General features: G+C 40.9%; 1 protein-coding gene across 1 annotated transcript in view; it reads right to left on the bottom strand.

Moving 5' to 3' along the window:
- The window catches only part of snap25a (synaptosome associated protein 25a), a 46,014-nt gene extending 24,074 nt beyond the window's left edge, over positions 1 to 21,940 (bottom strand). The window contains exon 1 of the mRNA XM_014993674.2: positions 21,758 to 21,940. The gene's annotated coding sequence lies outside the window, so the exon portion shown is untranslated. The remainder of the gene's footprint in view (positions 1 to 21,757) is intronic.
- Positions 21,941 to 22,396: the final 456 nt, after the last annotated feature.

Below are 22,396 nucleotides of genomic sequence, written 5' to 3'. Positions count from 1 at the left end.
TCACACGGCCTTCCTCCGCACACACCCACATCAGAAGGTTTCTGAGAAGGAGACAAGGAATCGCTTCTCCCTTCAGTGTCACATTTATCCTTCACAAGTCAGCTGAAAAAAACAAACAAATCGGTTTGTGGGAATAAAAAAACACACAAAGCTGGATGCAGAAGTGTGCACACTCATAAATTAATACTTTGTTGAAGAAGTTTTTGGTTACGTCTTGTGACATTTCTTGTCCACATCGTTAGATGATGATGGTGAAGCCATTCTTGTCTTGGCTCCCATGAAGGTTGATTGAAAGTTGCTCAAAAAGGTATTAGTTTAACTATGTGAGTTTATCCCTCGGTGTTATTGCAGCTTCTTAAAATCTTTTTCTTTTAAAGGGGCAGTATTATGTGTTTTCCATGCACATGATACCATTTTACGACACAATCAAGTAATTATGCTACTTGTTTAGTTGTTGCACAAATGCTAATATAACTTAAACAAAATTTGGCTTCATAATTTAATGCCTTAAAATTGGGCCTCTGTCTCTTTAAGAAGCTCCTGCTTTTTCTGAAGCTCTCTTTCAGGAAGTCATCACAACATGGCTCCTCTTTTAACCCTTCATCAATGTTTTTACCAGGTTTCACTGAGCTCATTACAGGAACTCACTGAGCTCCAGTAATGAGCTCTGCAGAAGGACGGTTCCACCAGGTGTTTGCTAATTGCTGCTGGCTAGTCTGAAGGAGCTGAGTGGGGGAATCGCAGGCAGGGGGAGCTCGGAAACTGCAGCTCAGAGGAGGAGCTTCGTCCTCGAAGGCGGTACTAGGTCCACCCAGATATTTTGCACAGCTGAATGGTTGCCATGGGAGACTTAAGGATTTCTCAAACATGCAAGAAAGAATCAAAGTAAAACTTACAAGATTTCAAGCTCAAAAAATGTAAATTTTACATAGTACTTCCCTGCTAATCTCTTCCTTTAACAGTTTTGTTTGTTTGTAGCTTGAATAATACAGGCAATATGGCAGATTAAACGTGGATTAATGGTACAAAATATTTCTGTCCACTAAAATCTGGCATTTTAATACGCATGTGTAGAATTCAATGTGACTGTAGCTGATGTAGTGAAAGGAGCCCATCTGCCTCCATGCATGTGGACAGACGCTACGCTGAATCCACAGCTGCATCATAATGATTCGGCCTCTGCATTCATTCAGAAGACGGTTTATTTAAATGAAGCTTTTGCACGTTGAGCCGGAAACCATTGTATTTACGCAACATGCCCGTTCCAGTTTTCGCCGCTTATCTTCTTCCCATGTTCCCCCCAACGCACGCACGCACGCACGCACGCACGCACGCACGCACGCACATACACACACACACACACACACACACTCTGTCTCTCTCTCTCTCTCTCTCTCTCTCTCTCTCGGCTCCTTGCCTCATTTCAGCGTTTGGCCATGCTGGTTATGTAAACCTCGGAGTGGTCAGCGCAGTGCAGAGCTTCATGCCTGGATCAAAAACACTGAAGGAAGACGTAGCGTCATCGCCTACCCGTGTCGTTGCATAACTCAAGTAGAGGCAATTAAATTTTCACAGGCTGCAGCGACCTTTTACTTTACGTCCCCAATCAAAAGCTGAGCGTTTTGCGTCTTGGCTGCCCTCCACACTGCCAGCATCAGACTTCCTCATGAAACACAGAGAGAACGGAGAACAAAAGCAGCATGTTCTCGCCTGGTAAATCACTGGCTGTCGCAATACCTTCTAAATCAGAACCAACGTGAAGCAAACACTGTTTCTGTCAGTTCCAATGGTTTCAGAGAGACATCGGTGTCCAGATCAAACTGTTGACCTGTGAGTCGTTAGGACGGCTGTGCCATCATCCAGGAAACACCTTCACTACAGAGGACAGACATTTATCCTGAGCTCGCCACCTGATTTAGATTCTGGTGAGGCTGTCTGAGTTGCATTTCATTTTTAATTCCAGCTACCGACAGTTCACTGAGAAAGAATCCTCATCTTGTTTTGAGATACGGCGATGGCTTAAGATTTAGAACTGGCAGAAATGTCCTAACCTCTAACTTTTTTGGTGTATTACTGCCAACATAACTTTAATAATTCCATTGTGATTCTGATAGAGCAACACATTTAGACAAACAAGGAAAGCATGCAGTATACTGCTCTCGGTGGTGTTTTACTTTATAAATTCACATTTTGCTTGAAGTCTTTTGGAGAATCAATTGAATATTTGCCTCTTATTCTTTGTAGCAAATCAGTCAGATTGGATGGAGATCATCTGTGAACACCAGTCTTTTCACAGATTAGATTTAGGTCTAGACTTTGACTAGGTCATTCTAACACATGAATGATCTAAACATTCCATTGCAGCGCCAGCTGTAAGTTTAGGGTCATTGTTCACCTAGAAAATGAGCATAATGGATAGATTTCACTGGAACTAAGGGGCAGGTCGAAACGCCTGAAAACAAACCGCAACCGATGGCCTACCATCACATCCACTTTGCAGTGGCACTACCAACAATTCATTGTGGAAGTTTTAGTAAGAAAATTATTGATTTGATTTATTGCTCAAGTTGCATTCTGTCCACGCTATGAAACCACACTGGAGTTCAACTAAGTTCCAGAGGAAAACCAACTACTGCACATTTTTGTCAGAAGTCTTCTTCCCAAGCTGACTGATTTTATGTACTTGTGGGAAAGGAAATGATTGGAGCACCTGAATATAAAGCTAATCATGAATGTTTTTATTTAAATCCAGTTCTGCCATCTTCTCAATCTACAGAGAGAATGCTGCAGCATCCGTCCTCACAGACATGCACATACAGATATGTAGTGAGACACTTTGTGACAATGCTTCCATGAGACTGTTTTCTTCTTTCCAGCAATAATCTGACGTTTTTGTGGCCCATCCTCCATTTGTTCCATTCACAAACCCACATTTGTTTTTTTAGATTTACAACCCATCCAATGCACCGTGTCTGCTGGCTCGGAGTCGCCACAGACCCGTGTGTCCTTTGCTCCTGACTTTTTATAACCCTGTCATCGGCTGTTACACTCCCGCTGACATTTATGGTGGCTAACGGTAAGCAGTGCGACCTCTTCACCTGACGTGGATGACAGCGAAGCAACAGGGAATGGAAAAAAAGAAGGAATCACACTGCCGGTTATTAAAATCATAAATACAGGCTGTTGATTGGAGCTCTGAATACACAAACCCAAAGCTGTTGTGTGTGCGTGCAAACAGGCGTGTACTCTCTCACTTTAGTGCATCCATTTTGTTCTGAGGTCGGGGGCAGAGTGAGGTTTGCTGATTTCTTTTATGGCTCAAAAAAGGTGCCATAGCTACAGGTTGCTACACATCACTGAACTTTTATTACTGCTACCTAGAAGACACATCCATCTCAGCACATTAGAATACATCTGAAAAAGTCATTTATTTCAGCAATTCAATTCAAAAAATGAAACTATATTATAGCTTCTTTATGGAGTCTGTGACATTTTTCAAGCATTTTTTTCATATTAAGTTTGATAATTCAGTTTCAGTCTCAGAAAATTTTCATTACAGCCGACCGTTAAAAGGGCGGTATTATGAATTTTCCAGGAACATAAATCCATTTTATAGCACTATGTTACATTCAGCTGATATAAAAATGCTGGACATATCAAACATGACTTAAAAGAAATTTAACTTTGAAATCTGACACCTTGAAATCGGACCTCTGTCTCTTTAAGAAGCTCCTACTCTATCCGACACTCCACCTTCAGCACGTTTTCACAACATTACTTCTCCATGATGCTGTTTACAACTGTTGGACTGAGAAGTAGTTTGTCTGATGAGCTCAGCAGACTTTTAATTCCACAAGGTGTTTGTGAATTGCTGCTGCTGCTAGTCTGAAGGGGCCCAATGGAGAAGGTGCGGAGACTGCAGCTCTAAAGGGGAGCTTTGGATAAGTAGGTGGAGCTTTGTGAGGGCAACCATTTAGGCACCCTGAATGGTTGCCATGGAGATTCAAGGATTCTTCAAATATGCATAAAAGAATTAAAGCAACATTTCAGGTATGTTTTTGATGAGGAAATAACATTATAACCTGATCTAAAACTAAAAATTTTCACATTTACAAAATTCCGCCTCTTTAAGAATAAAAAAAAGTGACCCTACTGAAAATACAATATGTTGACGTACTATAAGGAACATGTACTCAGTGGAGACTCCTGCTGCAAGTTACAAACGTGAGGTTTAGCTCACGTTTGTGAGTCCTGCTGGAAAATAAAACCAGAATCACCATAAAGCTTGTGAGAAGCAGAAAAAATAAAACTTGATAAACCACAGCGGACCAAAACAAACACTTGACATGGCATCCTAAATCATTACTAATATGGAAACTTCACACCAGACTTCAAACAACATGGACTCCTAAAATAAATGCAAAATTGTCTTTGATATGAACTAATGTCACCTCTGGTTCAGAAGTGACTAAATATGAGCAATAATTCATCAATCTTGACTAAACACTTAAATGGACCCTGCTCTGTAGACCTCCACGTTGCTGTTATTGCTAATGCTTGTGAGATTTTCTCCTTCCACTCAACTTCCCAAATAATATCACCGGATACAGCGTTCTGTGAACAGACAGCTTCTTAGAGATTATCAAGTCAGCCATCTTCTCAATGACTCTATAGGTCACCTGTGTCAAACCTGAGACCTGGGGGCCAAATCTGGCCCACTGCAGCTTTTTATGTGTGCAAATACTGCAAATTGTTTTTGCAAATATTTCTAAATTAGCCACAGAATCAGTGATTTTGATTTCAACAATAGCAAAATCTTGCAGGGACTGATCAACATGAAAAGATGATCAATATTATTTAATTTTAGGAAGTACTCAATGATTGCAGACACAGCTGTTAATTAATTGGTTTTATCAACACATTCTGACACAAGAAAATTCATGATCTTGATGTGACCGAAAGTGAAAATGGTACATAGACCATAACACAGCACAGCATTTCTGCTATGAAAAAATCATTCCCGTTATTAACCTTATGAAATGCTGCAATTTTCTAAGAAAGAGGATTTTGTGTTTTCAGAAACCGTAAGAATCATCAAAATGATCATGTTTCAATTTAAATGACTGAAATAAATTCAACTTCTTTTCTTTTTTTTTTATTTCATTCACTGTAGATATTTTGCTTTATGAATCCTAGATGGAAAAAATGACAGCAGCTCTGCCTCATCTCTCAGTCATCACCGTGTTTACTCTCCTCTTAAATCTCTGACTGTTTTTTTCAGTATTTAATTGGACAGAATTAAAGCGTGGCGCATTTAATCTCACACTGTATCATCAGGTATTTCCCAGATTCTCCATCTCAACAACCAAAACAATTCATGATGTATTACATGATGCATTTAATTGCAGAAATCAGGTTTTGCTTTGTAAGATAATTCATTCTGTTTGCCTTGGTTTTACTGCAGAGCCTTGTTGTCGCCTGGCAAAGACACACAATGGTTCTCTGTCCGGTGAGTCGGTTGTTCCATGTTGTTTGACATCCAGTATTGGTTTCACATTTTAATGTTTTATTTAGCTCTGCATGTTTGTCTATACTTTTTGAATTACACATGTAATTATGAAAGTGAAATACAGAAAATTTCCTACAAATAGTGAGAAGTATCACTCCTTCACGAACTCCTGGTGAAATTGCCACCACATTACCAGATGTTTGTTGGAGTTACCATGGTAACCCATTACTTGGTATGGCTCATGACACCAATTCAATAAGGTTAGAGCGAAAAAAACATTAAACTAAAGTATATCAAGTGAAGTTTTTTTTTTTAATTAATGTTTGAAAAATGAAACTTTTAGGGGGAATTGCACCTCTGAATCTAAATTGATCAACTTCACATTAAATTAACAACTGGATGATTGAACAAGAGCACAAAGAACCCCAAACACACAGTAATTAGTGTTAGATTGGATAATACAGGTTAGCATTTGGCTCCTAGTGTGGCTCTGATCTTAACCAACATACACATTTTTGGATTCTACCTAAAAAGCTAGGTCTGTTTCAGGAAACCAGACAACTTAAATGAGTTGGACCGTGATATGAAGGGTGGCTAAAGGCAGGATCTTTCTGTCTTCTCTGCTAAACAAATCTTTGATACTAACACTTTAAAACTGGTTTGTGGTGGCGAAGAATGAGCCGAGTCAAAAAGAATCACAACTCACTGGTCAGACAGTAAAACTATTCTGGCCAGAGAATTTCTTGGCAGAATGAACTTGAGGGCTTCCCTTCTGAACTTGTTACCCCCACCATCTATCAAGAGGTTGCCAACAGATGAAAGGACATTAAAGTCTCCCTGTGAGGTGGCACTTCTATGTCAGGAAGCAAAGCAACGCAACCTCACTCTGAGAGACCAAGTGTCTGAAGCTGAAGGCCCCTGCAGTGACATCCCAGTGCCCTGCTCTAAAAATGTTGTGCATTATTGACCAAAAGAAGTCCAGAAGCCATCATTTATTCATCTGTTCCCACCATTAGCGCCAACATGGCACAGACACACGGGTAAGTGGAGGAATAAAGCTGGATAGGTTGTCAGCTTTGGTTTGTAACAGTTTCTACCTGGTAGCGGTCTTATTGTAATGGTGACACAACACTGCAGGGGTCCAGTTAAGGTACAGCACACTTACATTTAACTGCAAAATGCATGATTTCACTGTGCTGTCAGAAAACAGACCCTTTATGTTTTGGAACTTGCGAAGCGTTAAATCTGTGACTTGATTAAAGCTTTAAACCTGAATAAGAGAGGCAGTGTGAGATTTAACCAAAATGTGTCACCAGAGATAAACCTGAACTGGTTGTTGTTTCTAGAAATGGAGGGTCAGTTTAGTTTTGTACTCAGACTTGCATCATTTCCACTTTGTTGTTCTTTATCGTAAATGAGAAGTTGGTCACCAGAAATCAGAAACAGGTCATGACCTCATACCAAGCATAACTCTGCTGCAGTCGCAGATACAAAAAAATGTTTGCCTTTTGCTCACTGAGGGAGCTAACTGTTAGCAACACAAAAACGATTACAATATATTGTTCATTCAACCACTGCAGCAACCTGTATACAGACAAGGTTACCAACTACTGCATTCTTAGATAATTTAATGAACAGTTTTTCACTGCAGCTGTTACTACTGTTGCTATGCGTGGCAGCCATGTTGGATTTCAGGGTTGCAGAAACCTCTGGCATCAACTTTCAATATTTTTAAAGTCACTAACTTTAGCTGTAATGTTTTAAAAAAGAACTCAAACAAAAGCTGAACAAAAATGTCAAACGTTAGCATGCTAGCAGCACCAAAAGCTACTACAGTCAGAGTCTGTGCTAATTACAAAGTCTCAGACTGTAGTGATGCTAACCTAACGTGTCACAGGGATGCATGTGTTTGGTTCTTTGATGGCTCTGACGAAACTGTGTTGCTACAGTGCAGTGGACAAGTTTCTGCCCTCTTCTGTTTTTTCAATGTTTCAGATCGGCAAACAAATAAAAATTATCTGAGCAAATAGACAGATTAGAAATCATGACTCGGTCAAATTTCCCCAATGACAACCAGGACTGATTGACAGACCTGTAGGATGAAAAAAAAATCACTAAAGTAAATCCTATCTGACAACATGAAGAAGGCAAGATAAAAAAATCCACTTTATGTAACAATCTAAAGCAGGGGTCCCCAAGCTACGGCCCGTGGGCCGGATCCGGCCCGCCACGTCATTTGGTCCGGCCCCCTGAGCAATGCTGGATCCGGCCCGCCTCCTCATACCAGAGAGCATTCAGTGTTTTTTTCATATATTGTATTTTCTGGTTTATATGTGGATTTTTCTTCAACCACCAGGGGGGCTCTTGAGCAGATGTGAAACTAACTTTCCCTCAATGGAATATATACTCGTCAGTCCCAGTCACCGTTTCACTCACGGTTTTTTCCATTTGCATTCTGGGTAAAAATCTATCTAAAAGCACGAATGTGTCGTCGCCCCCATCCCCCCTCCCCCCCGCTCGACAGTTTCGAAGACAGAGCAGCCCCCCCCTCCCCGGCGACAAGAATTTTCTAAGGTTTCTTTCTCCAAAAACTAAGACCGGCCCCCGACCAGAGAAAGGAACAGCTATGTGGCCCTCGCAGGAAAAAGTTTGGGGACCCCTGATCTAAAGGAACTGCAGAACAGATAGGAAATGAAGTATTTGATCTCAAGCAGTCTGGAAAGAGCTACGACATCATTTCTAAGGCTGTAGGATTCTAGAGACCCACATTACCCACAAATAGAGAACACGGAACAATGGTGAAACTTTTCTGGAGTTGCCAGTCTACCAACAAGAGCGACTTGACAACAAATGACATGAAGGTTGTGATTCTTTTGACCGGCTCTTTACTCTGAACGATAGGACTCGAGTCTCAGTGAGAACCGTTCTCTGTTTTTCAATTCTCGCTCGTAATGCTCTGCACACAGTGTCAAATAGCTACTTATTTAATTTAAAATGATATTTATTACATAGGAGAAGCACAGCATTCAGGAAACAAAAGAAAGTCCACAAGAGAGTACCAAGCCGAAACTCAAGCACAAAAAAATGTCTACTTGGAATTGGATGTGCGGTATCACACTCCTCTAGTAGAGTGGCGTAGTCAAAATCTAGACTAAATCTAGGGAGATGCTGGCGGATGACATTAAACAGGTCCTTCATAATAAAAAACTCCGTAATATGTAGGAATTAAAACAATTCTGTAAAGGAGATTGGCTCAAAATACTCACTACGAGTTGTTAAATGTTTCATTTGTTGTAGAGTAAATAAGCAAGTAAAGGCAAGTTCAGATTTTACCTTTAGGTAAAACAGAATGTTCTGAGTTGATCCACCACAACCGTCTGGTTCTCCAACACCAGCTTTATCAATCACATTACAAAACTGTCACTCTGAGTATGATTTATAACATCATAACCAACATGTTATTATGGGTTTCTCAGATCATTCAGAAAACTATAATCACTGGGTAGATGAAGATGTCTGTGTGGAGAAACAGAGGCCTTCAGAAGGAATCTGCGTCACAACGCGCTACCAGGCATGTTATACAACACCAATGCAAATTCTACAGGGCATGTTGTATCCTTGCCAACAGTGGTTTATGATGGAGTGTTGGAATACAGCAGATATTATAGGATACTCTGAGCTATCAACGATCTACTGAAGCTAAAGGTTCAACTACTAACGCCTGATGTTTGGGTAGTACATGAAATACCCAAAATGTCGTCGGAGTCTGCAGTCATCGAGCAAGAACAGAAAGCAGAATTGTTTTTATTGCCTGTAATGTTTCAGCTTCGTTTTCTAACAGTGAACAGACAGCCTGAGGGTGTGGACGAGGCTTTTGATTCAGAACTAACCGCCGTCTATTCCTGTCTGTAGGTGCAGAGGAGACATGGCGGTAGAAGAAGAAAAGCAGTGGCGCAGATTGGGGATCTTTATTTTTAGAATCAAAGGCAAATAAAAAGAAGACAGAAAGTACAAAGGAATATGCTGTGATTATAAAAAAGGGACTAAAATAAGAACAAAGCGTTGTGAGCACACCCTGCCAAAGACATTTATTTGTATTTGGTTCCCTCTTCGGTCTGGAGCCCGCACAGTCACATTCATAACCATGTGGCCGCTGCCGATGACACTTCAGCGGATAGAGGGCTGTGGGGAGACGATGGCTGACGAGCCGGATATGACGGGGGGGTGGGGGGGGGTGCTCACGACTGTATGCTGTATGGCTAAAAAGAAAAATAAAAAGGAGCAGAGATGGTTCCGTGATGCAGGTTACTGCAGATAAACATATAACCGGTAATCACTCAAGCATCTTCTGCACAAACCCACCTCAGCCTGAACGGAGAGCCACTTCTGCTTTATGAGCGTACAAACGCAGCAGATGTGGGTTTTATTTTCTGCGGAGCTGATGGAATCCCGGGGCAGGAAGCGATCGGAGCGGCAGTGGCGCACGACGTTCCTCGTGAATTTCTGAGATGCTGCAGCTTTCCGTCAAGATGTTATCCTCTAATCCAGCTGTGACCAGCTCTTCTAGTCACAGCCTTGTATGGCCTTGGGATCTATGGCGCAGGATATAATACTGCAGTCCCATTCTGGACATTACCAAAAGAATTCCCAAGTTTCATTCTATCAAGTTTGGAAAACAAGACTGATCTGATGGCTTAAAAACCCTGAAAGGAGCAGAATGTGTTTTCCAGGCACATAGTGCCTTTTTAAAGCATAATCAAATAACTATGTTACCTTCAGTTGCTCTAAAAATCCTAATATATATCTCAAATATGACTTAAAATAAGTTTGACTCTGAAATTGGGCCTCTTGTCTGTTTAAGAAACTTCTGCTCTTTCTGAAACTGCATCCTTTGGAAGTCATCACAGCATGGCTCCTTTATTAACCCTTTAACAATGTCTTTAGCCCTGAGAAGTAGTTTGCATAATGAGCTTCAACCAGGTGTTTGCTAATTGCTGCTGGCTAGTCTGAAGGAGCTGAGTGGGGGAGTCAGGCTTGGAAACTGCAGCTCTGAGGAGGAGCTTCGTCCTCGAAGGCAGAGCTAGGTTTAACCAGGCGTTTTGCATGGCTGAATGGTTGTCATGGAGATTAAAGGATTTCTCAAGCATGCATGAACGAATCAAGGCAACACTCCAAGTATGTTTTTGATGAGGGAATAACAATATAACATGATATAAAGCTAAAAAAATGTCAATTTTATATGATTCTACTGCTTTAAAGCACTTGATGGACATTGCTGAGTCATTCAGGACTTGCATAAAAAACATCTTAAGTATTTTAAGATATCTTGCACAGTTAGGCTCACCATAACATTACAAAACACATATAAAGAATATAGCTGATACCTATTAAGTTTATTATGAGAAAGAAGAGTATAAATTAGTTTTTCAAATAAAATGCAATTCAAAGTTCTGGATGTAGCCAAGTTCACTGAAATGTCTAAAATTTGACAAATTACAGGCAGATTCTTATAGAGAGCAACTGGAATTTATCAGTTGGCCTCAGAAGGTGGGACCAAGTGATTGCTTTGGAAGTCATTAAGTAATCCTCAAGTTAAGTTAAAGTTCAAAACCTTTCATTTTCAGTCTTAAGAAGTCATTTGACAAAATGTGAACTTGATTCATATGTGTTTAAATGTGTTTTTTGTTTGTTTGAACAACCAACAGGAGAAATTTAATTTCAAAATCTTCCGACAATCCCTGGAAAGCATAGCACAACTTAACATGCCAGTGATGAAGAGGCTCACTGCCCAGGGCAGGATGCCATCAGGGGGCAGCACTCAAATAAAATTGTCTGTCTGTGCACCCAAAACAAATTTCCTGTTGTTACATCGTATTGAGAATGTCCAATTAACAACATGAAAAGCTGCCTCTATGTTGTAGACAATTTAAGCACCTTAGAACGCTAGTGATGCTAATGGTGAAAAATGTATACAATTAATACACTATTAAAAACTTTTTACATAATCCAGAGTGCATTGGATCATCCATAACTCAAAATTCAAAACACATAAAGTGCTCAAATCTGAATTGGATTATGTTTCGTCTCATAAATACAAATGACATGGTGACATTCGTCATGGAAACGCCACTACTTGACCATATCACAACATCTTCCTTCAGCAAACGGTGAACAGGCCGTGCGCTGCGGCGTTTTGCGGGGAAAGGTATAGCAAACAAGAAATGTGCTGACTGTTCACGCTTCACTGACCCAAACACACAATGCCTGGATATGATTTCAGAGTGAAAGTGGAAGGCATGGATGCGGAAGCTGGTTTCAACTTACAACAACAAGGTCCGAGGCGTGGCCGATCCTGGGGTGAAAACGATACGCTTGGAGCCACAGATCCATGAGCAACTCGAGCTGTTTATGTCGCTTCCTGCGTACGCACGCAGAAATGAGGAATGGCTGCCTGTTTACGGGATGTTTATTCCGTTTTCTCTCAAGCAGTTCCTCAAATCACTAACGTCTGTTTACTTTAGCTTTTCATTCTTTTGCTTTCCTTTTAATTTCTTTTTAGAGTCTTTTCAGCACTCAAAAGTATGACATTGTATGAGCAGAAGCAGGGACAGATGGCGGTAAGATGGCAGCACCGGACCATCAAAATAGATCTGCGTCACAGACACTAAAGTGGATTTCATAGGGAAAAAATGGGAACTTTTGGGCAACATTAACTTCCCGCAGCTGCTATATTTCTTCATTGAGAAGGTAACAATGATTAGGGCTAAATTTAGACCATTTCCACTCCGTGGATACTGGACAGTAAGTATGAAATGACTTATTTCCAGACTGGAACGGCTTTGCTATGGTGGAGATGTCGCATATTAAGTTAAAATTAATAACGTTCTTCATGGATACATATGAGAGGAGCTCCACTGACCGGCAGCGGCTCGAAGGCCTGCATCTGGGCAGAGGCCATTTTGTTTCTGTGTTTTTGTTTACTGTGCAGAGCGTTTCTCGGAACAAGCAGGACAGTCCCGCAGGAGCTGACTGGACAGGAAAAAAGCTCAACTTTGGCAGCTCCCACCTTCAAAAAAACCCAACGCTCTTCTTCCAGATCCCTCAAAACAACCCCAGACTGCAAAGCTGGAGCTCTGCTTTTCTCTTTTGTCTTAAGAACTCAATATTGTTCAGGAAAATTAGCTTTTTTAAAGTCAAACCTGAAGAATGTGAAGCACAAAGCTTTAGTGCTTAGCTTAGCTCAGAATGCTACATCACACATACAATCTGTGAATATAACATTTATAGTACATGTGTTGTGTTACATTATGACATGATCTTTTATGGAACATTTCATTTTAAAACAGTTTTGTTTTTTAGGATAACACCCAATAAAGCAGTAAGGAAGCAACTACTTTGTGAACAAACACATTGGACAATGTTAGCCAAGCTGTCTTAACTTAGCTAAAAAGAAAAAAACAGCAACAACACACACCTGTTATTCCCCATTATGTTCTGTTAAACAATCCATACCCAGTAAATCGATGACCAACTGAAAAGCAATAGCACTTTTGATAAAACCTAGCCTCTGGTGAAGCCCACCTTTCTTTAGAATCTTTCTAGCAACTGAGTGACTGACATCAACTTGCGTGACCACGCTAAGCAATACTAGCATTTTTAGCTTTGCTGAAATGGCTGGTAACTGTTGTCCTCAGGCTACTTGACCCTATTGTAGGGTTGCCACACATCCTGTAAAATACAGAATCCTCCTGTATTTGGCTTATAAATGTTGCATCCCGTATTGAGCAGATATGGGACACGATTTGTTCCGTATTTCTATAAATGTCCGATAGACACGCCTATCACACACATATCAACACGAAGTGTAACAATAATGACCAAAATAAAATACATGAAATATTAAGGTGAGCTAAATTGTCGTGGCAGGAGATAAAGGACCCCCCCCCCAACCCCAAGGAATGCTACGGTCCGATGCTGTTGTCACGGTTGCCTAGAGATGGACACTACGCAGCCGCGGTGAGATGCTATCAACCCAAGTCTTTTAAAATGTCCTTGACCCGATACTCCACCGTCCTTAGAAGTAAAAACTCTGACATAAATACAGACGTGAATGAAGAGACGCACATTCCAGGCTAAACAGGCAGTTATTTAAAAAATGTGTCAAGGTCTGTCTTTGTTTGTAGGGAGCCTTCTGTTTGCAGGGGGACCTCTGGTTGGGTGGAGACTCTATGATGGCTATTTTCTAGAGCAGTGGTTCCCAAACTTTTTCTTCTGCGCCCCCCCCAGTGGTTTCCAAACATTTTCTGCGCCCCCCCTATGGATTACAAATGGCTGTCTGGTTGAAACTACGCGTGTGACGGGAGGGTGGGCTATCGACTTTTTTGGGGGCAAAATGAATGTACATAGCTGAAAATAGACACCAACATCGGTAGCTTACAAGGTCCTTGTTAAGCTTAAGGTTCTGTATTGATATTGATAAATTGATATCTTTTAGCTAACATTACCTGCATCCAACAGCTTTACTCAACTCAGTCGGTTAGTTTGGAGGGAAAAACTGTGAAAAGTTCTTTGCGTTTTGCTGGTTTGCTGCCGTGATTCTAACACAAACCTACGTAGCTCCGCACAGCAGCAGCAGGTCTCCTTCACAGGTGTAAACCCAGCGCGAGCTTCGTAGCACTCATGTTGCGTTTAAAGGCGGCTCGGAAAAAGAGGTTACCACATGTTAACAACGGATTAAACAGTTTTAACTGCTGATAAAAATGACAGAGGACACAAATATGGGAAGTGTGGAAGCCTCTACTGTATCAAATTGACATAGGAATAACAGAGAGTTGGCCATTCTAAGGTAAAAACCCAGCGCATAGAGTGTTCATGTTTTTTTTTTTTTTTTCATCCAGACGGCTTCCCGCGCCCCCCCTGCAATGACACGGCGCCCCCCCTAGGGGGCGCGCCCCACAGTTTGGGAACCTCTGTTCTAGAGCAAGTTTCAACTCCACCTTCAGGTCTGCAACCTGACCCTGCAGAGATTTCACCGTTTCCTCCTGTACTTTGAATTTGGAAGCATGCTCAGAGTGACTTTTGAGCTGCTCCTCATATTTCAGTCTCACTCTGTATTCTTCAACCATAACTTCTATCAGATCTTTATTGTGGGAGGCGTATTTTTCAGCCTCCCTCTTGAAGTAGTCCAGCTGTTGAAGAATACTCTTGTCGGTTGTAACTTTGGAAGAGCAAGAAACCTTTGATACACCTGTAATCTCTGGTATGTTTCTACCATGGTTCACGTTTGACTTGCGACGTTCTTTTTCCAACATGTTTTGCAGGTTTTGAATCTCCTCCTGCTGTGATTTGACTTCAGCCTGATATGCAATCCTTCAGTCTCTTTCCTCATGGAGTTCAAAAATCTTACTCTGCACTTCTTTTTTAAGATCATCTACCTGCTTTTTGAGATCTTTGAGGTGTTGGCTCGTCTCTTTCACGTCTTCCACTAAGGGGGTGATCTTGAAGCCTGCAGAGGGAGTCGTTTTCTGCTCGACTTCCAATGATGTTTGACTCTCCAAGTCGCCGGAAGGACTTGATTCCCCCTGGACCTCTGCTGATTCATCTTCCGGCTTAATGGGGCTGTCGCTGTCATCTTCCAAAGGGAAAATGATAGCGTCGTAGTCGACTTGGATGTTGAGGTCCATCATGTTGACCCATGAAAGCTCAGCTGGAAAAGCTTCATGTTCACAAGTAATCTGTTGTTGCTTCATGTCGATATTCTGGTAAATTCTCACTTCTCTGAAAGGCGTGTAATATCTGGAATCGATATCCGGCTCTTTTCGATAAAATTTGAACGTGCTCTGAAGAGTGATCTGTCACGATAGAACTGTGGAACAGGTCTGAGAAAACGCTGCCTGTGAGCTACATTCAAGAGAGAGATTCCCTTGTGATATCATAGAGTGATGACATCACTGCTGATGTCATTGATACATTGGAACTGAACATTCTATCGTAGGCTGACGTAAAAACATTTTGCTAGACAATGTCAAATACTGAGAAGTTTAAATTTTTATCAAACGTTATGAAGAAGAAAAACCTCAGAAATATACAGGGTAGGGTTGCTACCGGTCCGTAAAATACAGAATCATCCCGTGTTTGATAAATGTTGTGTCCCGTATGGAACCGATATGGGACGCGATTTGTTCTGCATTTCTATAAATGTCCAACAGACACACCTATCACACACATATCAACACTAAGTGTAACAATAATGACCAAAATAAAACACAGTAAGGTCAGCTAAATTGTGGTGGCGGGAGATAAAGGACCCCCGAGGCCCCCGGAACGTTACGGTCTGACGTTGTTGTTCATGGCTGCCTAGAGATGGACACTACACAGCCGTGGTGAGTTGCTATCGTCTTTTAAAATGTCCTCGACCCGATACTCCACTATCCTTAGAAGTAAGAACTCTGGCAGAAATACAGACGTGAATGAAGAGACCCACATTCCAGACTAAACAATGTCTGATTCCAGGCTAAACAGGCAATTATTTAAAAATGTGTCCATCGTGGTGCCGTTTGCTGCTGTGTGATGTGATTGATATCAGGCAGAATGGATCAGGAGAGGAACACTGCAGACCTGTTCGCGTCTCTTTATCCCTCAATCATCTCCTGAGGCTGATACGCTACAGAACGTTTTATTATTGATTCAGTTTCTTATTGTGCTTTTAAAAGACTATTATGAATTGATTATTTGCTTAGGATGTTGAGTTTGGATGATAATTTACTTAATATATGATAGTAATAATAGTATCAGAAAAAGTAATATGAATGGCAATTTAAAGAACAAATCATACTAATAGATTAACAGTACAAACCTAAATATTTCCTACTTTAAAATGGTTTGTTTCTGTATGTTTTATTTAGAAATCTTGATACATTTTATGAATAATTGTTCAGCGTTCATTTAATGTATTATTTAACTTTTATTTTATTAACGTGGTTTACCAGTTTGGATAACTTGACTTCCGATCAATGGAGAAAAAACATGCTAACCAAGAATACACCAGACACAGACCTGCAGCCCAGGGGCGGTTCTAGACGGGGGCCAACAGGGGAACTGAAGAAATTATACTAAATAAATGCCTTTTTTTGATATTGAGTGGTAGATATTTTAACTTTCACAATTTTACTTTCACAATTGCCAGTAATAAAAAATTGAATTCTGCACTTTTAGCTGCTGTATTGAGATAGGATCACATTTTCCTTTTGCATCGGCTAGATCAGGATCTTCAACCTGAATCTGGAGACACAAGTGGCTCTTTGGCTCAGAATATTAAATGATTAAATATATTGCTCTGTTTTTTTTGTTTCATTCTTTTTTAAGTGCTCCCCACAAAAAAAACACCGACTACACTGGCCCTCATGGTACATTTGGTCTAGAACCAGCCTCCAAACCTAACTATTTGTATAAATATTTTGGTAATACTATTTTTAATACCAGAATGTTAACATAACTTTTATATTTTGTTTTGACGGAGGACACATTTTGAATATTAAATCAGGTGTTGTGATCAATTACTCAGTACTTGATTAGATTTTTACCAAATACATTTTACACCTACTTCATTAAAGCTAAAGTAAATCTACTCGAGTATAAAAGTATTGAAGGTATGCTACTCTGATTGGAGTACCATTTTGTTAGGAGTCCCTTATTTTGATTTCTGAAAGGTGGCAACCCTACTCTATTGTAATTAGTCAAAAATTATTTGTTTTGTTGTAGATTTAAGAAAAAGTATGGAGACAGCTGCATTAAACTATCCTGACCAACAAAAATACACAAACATCAGCCGTGACTCATGTGTCATATAAGAATGTTCGCCTGGTGTCTGAAAAGCAAACAAGGGGAAGTTGTTGAGTAAAGGCTGAAAAACAAATCATTTTGTGATTTGTGTAGCATCAAACTTCACTGTGATCCAAATTCAAGTCAGAAAACCAGCAAAATCGTAAGCTGGCCTGTGATTTAGCTCTGACGTATTAACAACCTGTTGAATACCACTGACTTCAATGTGGTTAGACACTGCTGAAACGTGTACAATTAGTAGCATTCAGGTGTAAAATACAGCTTATTACTACATCTCTCTATGCTTTCATTTCATAAGCTGAGAAGCCATATTGGATTTTCATGTTGGAGACTGTGTCAGAACTCTACAATTATGGAACTTTTCCAGTTTGGTTTCTGAAACATCTTCCCATTGGTAGTTTCTCACTTATGTTCAAAATTAGAGATGCGCAACACTCTATTGCCCATCTCTTATAAAACCCGATAACAATGAGTCATTCTGGAATTTTAATTACCCCTAAGTGGGAAAGCTTGGAACCCCAAAAACCTGAGAGTAAATTTGTATCTGTTACTTTTGATGTTCAAACTATTTTTCCGCTGCATTCTTGAAACGATGCCTTTTGACTAGTACATTTCAGTTTTCACCAAATATTTGTGGAAAACTGTTATCACATTTATTATCACCGGATAAAATACCATGTAATTTCAAGCCTTAGCATAGTGTACATCCTACTCAATTAATATATTTACACCACTTTAAAATTTAGCAAGTGTTCCTGACATGAAATCATTTTTTTTACATTTTTAATCTTGTAAGTGTACTGATCGATCTGTTGTATTTTTCAGCAACATTATATATAATTGTGGCTTTTCTGTTTTGAATAAAAGCCATTTATGCTTCACGTTTTTGTTTTAAATCAAATTGTCGCTACCTTAAAACCACAAAATGTGCTATTTTTACTCAGTATTATCTGTTTATCTAAAGGTAAGGTCCATATTGCCCGTCACCACTCAGACTCAATACTCAATGCTTTCTGAATCTTATCTACCTTTACTCAAGATCCACGTTTAACGGACTTTGAGTGAAAGAGAAGATGATAAAGTTAAAACATCCAATTCCTGCACATGGTTGTCATGGCTCCACTGGCTGCATTCAAAGAAAAGGAAAGTAAACAGAACGACCAGCAGTTAAAATGAGGTCTGAGGCGGTTGGAACCAGCTGGTGGTCCACATCTTTTGCCTGAGTGGACCTAAAAAAGGCGCTTTAGCAGAAAATAGCAGTCGCTTATTCTTGGGAGCGCAGACAGGTATGCTCATTTATCATCTCCTGCAGAAGCCTGAACGCAGAAGCTGAACCTATTCTGTGAGGACGGATCTGGGTTGGAGGGTTGTTTTTTTTTTTTTTATGTGGATCAAAATATGATCAAATACCCTGAATGCAGGGTATTTTCTTCACGGTTCTAAAACATGAATAAACTGATCTAATCACCATATATGTTAGCTTTTTTTTTTTTTTCTCGCATTTTCTTATGTTACAAACACAAATCTAAACATATTGTATTTAGATTTTCTATGACAGATCAACACAAAGTGGAAGGAAAAAGATATGTAGAGTTCAAACATTTTTACAAATAAAAATCTGTGGCTTGTTTTTGTATTCAATCTCCCTAAATTAGTCCAAAGTCAGACAAGGGCTGGTGGTACCCTGCATGTTTTAGCTCTTTCTCTAGTTCAGCACACCTGGATCAAATGATGGGCCTCTGCAGAACATTATTACCAGCTCAGCAGCGGGGCCATTTTAATCAAACACTGTAAAGAAATGACGTAAAACCTATATACAATCACAACAGAAAAAAATACTGTCAAGTGGAAAACATAAGTGCTCTACTTAATTCACAGAAACCTTTGTAAGCTGTCAAACAAAAATGTTTATATTGTTTATAAAGAAACAATAAGTGAGAATGATCATATTTTAATTGTTTAAACTACAAATGGAAGTAAAAAAAAATTCTAATAACGAAACAGTTCTATTAATAATAGGAATTTTGTAACGGTAGAAGACTATGATAACATCACCTTCCTAAAATAATATTTGGATATGATTTCTCCGAAAAACAATAAAAACTCCGACATTATCGTTTCTCAACTAAATACCCCGCACCGAACGTGAAAAAATGCTGCTAGCTAAATAGCATTTGACAACAACTCATAAGCGTTGACATGCTGCCAGAATTATGGTGCGATAAATAATAAAACGTAATTTAACGAAGCTTTGTGGCAGATAATTTGCCCCAAGGAAATGCACTCGAATCATTAGAATAAAAATTACAGCCATAACTAATACCGTATTTCTCCAAAACTTTCTCCCTGACCTGTCTGCTGCGTTCCTTGGCCTGCCATGTTGTTCTCGAATGTTCTGGGATGTACAGCGAACAGCCGGACTCCATTTTTATTAATTACTTCTGAAGACAGCTGGAACTCAGGTAGGGGCATCAAGGAAAGGTTCATGTAACAACACAAGCCACAATTTTCTCTGTTGTTTTATTTTTGTAAACAAAATGTTGAAAACCCATTTCTCGTTTTCCTTCCACTTCGAACAAATAGCCGCCATATTTGGTGGCGTCATTATTCACCGGGCTCGTTTTAACCCAGACTAGGAGAGCTGCTGGATGAAAACAGGTGAAGGCCTGCTCCCCTCAGCCCCCAATAATGAAAAATAATTAAATAAATAACGCAAAACACGCAATGCCCCGCATCAGTCCCACAGTCACGGCTGCTGCAGATTCACGCGGGAAGTGAATGATGACCGGGGTGTCTCTGAGAAACAATGACCGGGTGAGTCACCACCGTTCACCCGCAGAGAGCAGGATCTGCCTCTCCAGCTCACACCCCCCTCACTGTTACCGTGACTCCCCTGCTCTGCAGTCCAACACGGTGGGGGAAGGAGGGGGAACTGCAGAATGTGATCCTGATCATGGTCATGTTTGGCTTTTTTCTTTTTGTTTTTTTCTTTGACATGATTCAGACCAATCCGCGTATTTCCTCAGTAAAATCGTAAGATGTCAAACTTGAAGCAGCGTCCATCGGAGAGCATGCGGCCGGTGTGCGCCATGTGGCTCATGTGAAGCAATTCCAGCTGCGCCAGAGATGCAATCTGCTGCATCATCGCATTTAAGACAGCCGAGCTTGAACGGCTCACGGTAGCAGCCATGACAACGCGGAGAAACGGCCGTCTAAACACGCAGCTGTCACTCGAGTTTAGGAGATGATCTTGATTTGATTTTAGATTACAGAATTTGTGAGATTGTGTATTTTTCTTCTTCTTGCCGCAAAAACAACAAAGCAGCCCTGGATGACGCCTGCTGCGATGCGGCGGACTGAGAGCTGGATGCGGGAATCGGCGCTCGATTTGCGCCACTTGAGTCCACAGATGGACCCTGAAGGTGGAGAGTATAGAGGAGGAATCACGCGGGTGGGTGGGTGGTTGTCATAGTGCGGGTTTCACCATGGCTCTCCCTGGAGGGAACCCCCCACTCCCACCCCCCATCACCTTAACACCCACCACCAATATATTTTTTTGGCGCTCTTTCCGTGCCACGATCACGTAAAAAGGTCCCACGCAGTTTGCGTGAAGGCAATAAAAAAGGGAGCGACGCATTTTTATAGCACGATCGTGCGCCCCCTACCCTTTTCCCCCCTCCCTGACAGGCTCCACCGCAGTATTACCCCCCAACCCACACACACACACCTCGCCTCCTGTTTGCCTCAGGGAGCTCGATGTGTGTGTGTGTGTTTTTGGAGGCTGTCAGACTGATTCATGCTTTATCATCTTGCTGCGACATCAGCGAGCATCATCAAAACATCTAAATAAATAATAATAATAATAATAATAATAATAATAATAATAATAAAGGTGGTCGGACGCCCCACGCCCCCCCCCCCAAAAAAACAAAAACAAAAAAAACTCGCGCACCTGCAGGAAATCTGTGGCGCTGTCCGCGGTGCTGAAAAGAAAAAAACGCCCACTTCCACAACATGCGCATTATTAGCGCAGCGGCGCGGCGGCGCGTTCCTGCCCAGCCAACACGCTGCGTGTTTCGGATCCGTCACCCCTTGGGCTGTGGGGGGGATATGTGTGTGTGTGGGGGGGGGGGGGGGGAGGGGGGAGGAGCGGAGGTCACGCATCGCCTCCCCACTGTTTCTGTTCCTTCCCGCGTCAATAAGCGCATAAATCAACTAATCCGTTTACGAACCAACAAATAACGCCATTTTTTCCCTCCTGATTAGCTTAATTTATAACACAGAGAAGTTGAAGAGGGAAAAAACAAACAAACCAACAAACAAAAATATGACGTCAGCCGCTTTGGATCCGGTCAAAGCCTCTCGTGTTAAAGAAAGTAAATCGTTTAGTTTGAGGTGATCTCTTACCTGCGCCTGCTGTCAGTGGCCCGCAGTCAGTATGGGACGGAGCGGAGCGTCTGTGTCGACCAGCAGCTGTGCAGAAACACACACACTCTCTCTCTTTCTCTCTCTCTCTCTCTCTCTCTCTCTGTGACTGGGATGCTGCAAAGGCACTGCGCGTCCTTCTGCTTCCTCCTCGCTTCTTCAATGGTGGAGGGGGTGGGGGCGCGGGGAGCAGTGCAGCTCTTGTCAAAGATGGCGGACACTTTTGACGTCAGCAGCAGCTTTTAATAGATATCTGTCAGAGAAAGAGAGAGAGAGTGAGAAAAACAGAGTATTTACATGTTGTTAAAGTCCTGACACAAGCTTTTCATTTCACCTCAGATGCACCGATGTTGGGTTTTTTGTGTGTTTTGTTTTGTTTTTTAGTGTCACTTCTTTTTCTTTAGCCGCCTTCTTTCAATGAATAAATGTTTTCATATTCATCGATTACCAGAGATTATAAATCGTTTGGTTTTCTGGCAGAAAAGTGTGGCATGCTCCTTTAAATAAACCTATTTCGTAAAATGACGTATTAGGGCCATTGTAGATAGAAAATAATAATAGTAAAATAAAAATAGGAGGAGTACATTTCTGTCAAAAAAATAAATAAAATTTTGGGATTAA

The sequence above is a fragment of the Poecilia mexicana genome, unplaced genomic scaffold (assembly GCF_051168715.1).
Source record: "Poecilia mexicana isolate PSO_F unplaced genomic scaffold, ASM5116871v1 scaffold_21, whole genome shotgun sequence".
Lineage (NCBI taxonomy): Eukaryota > Metazoa > Chordata > Actinopteri > Cyprinodontiformes > Poeciliidae > Poecilia > Poecilia mexicana.
Note: the sequence above shows the minus strand (reverse complement) of the source record. Positions and strands in the feature narration are given on the sequence as shown.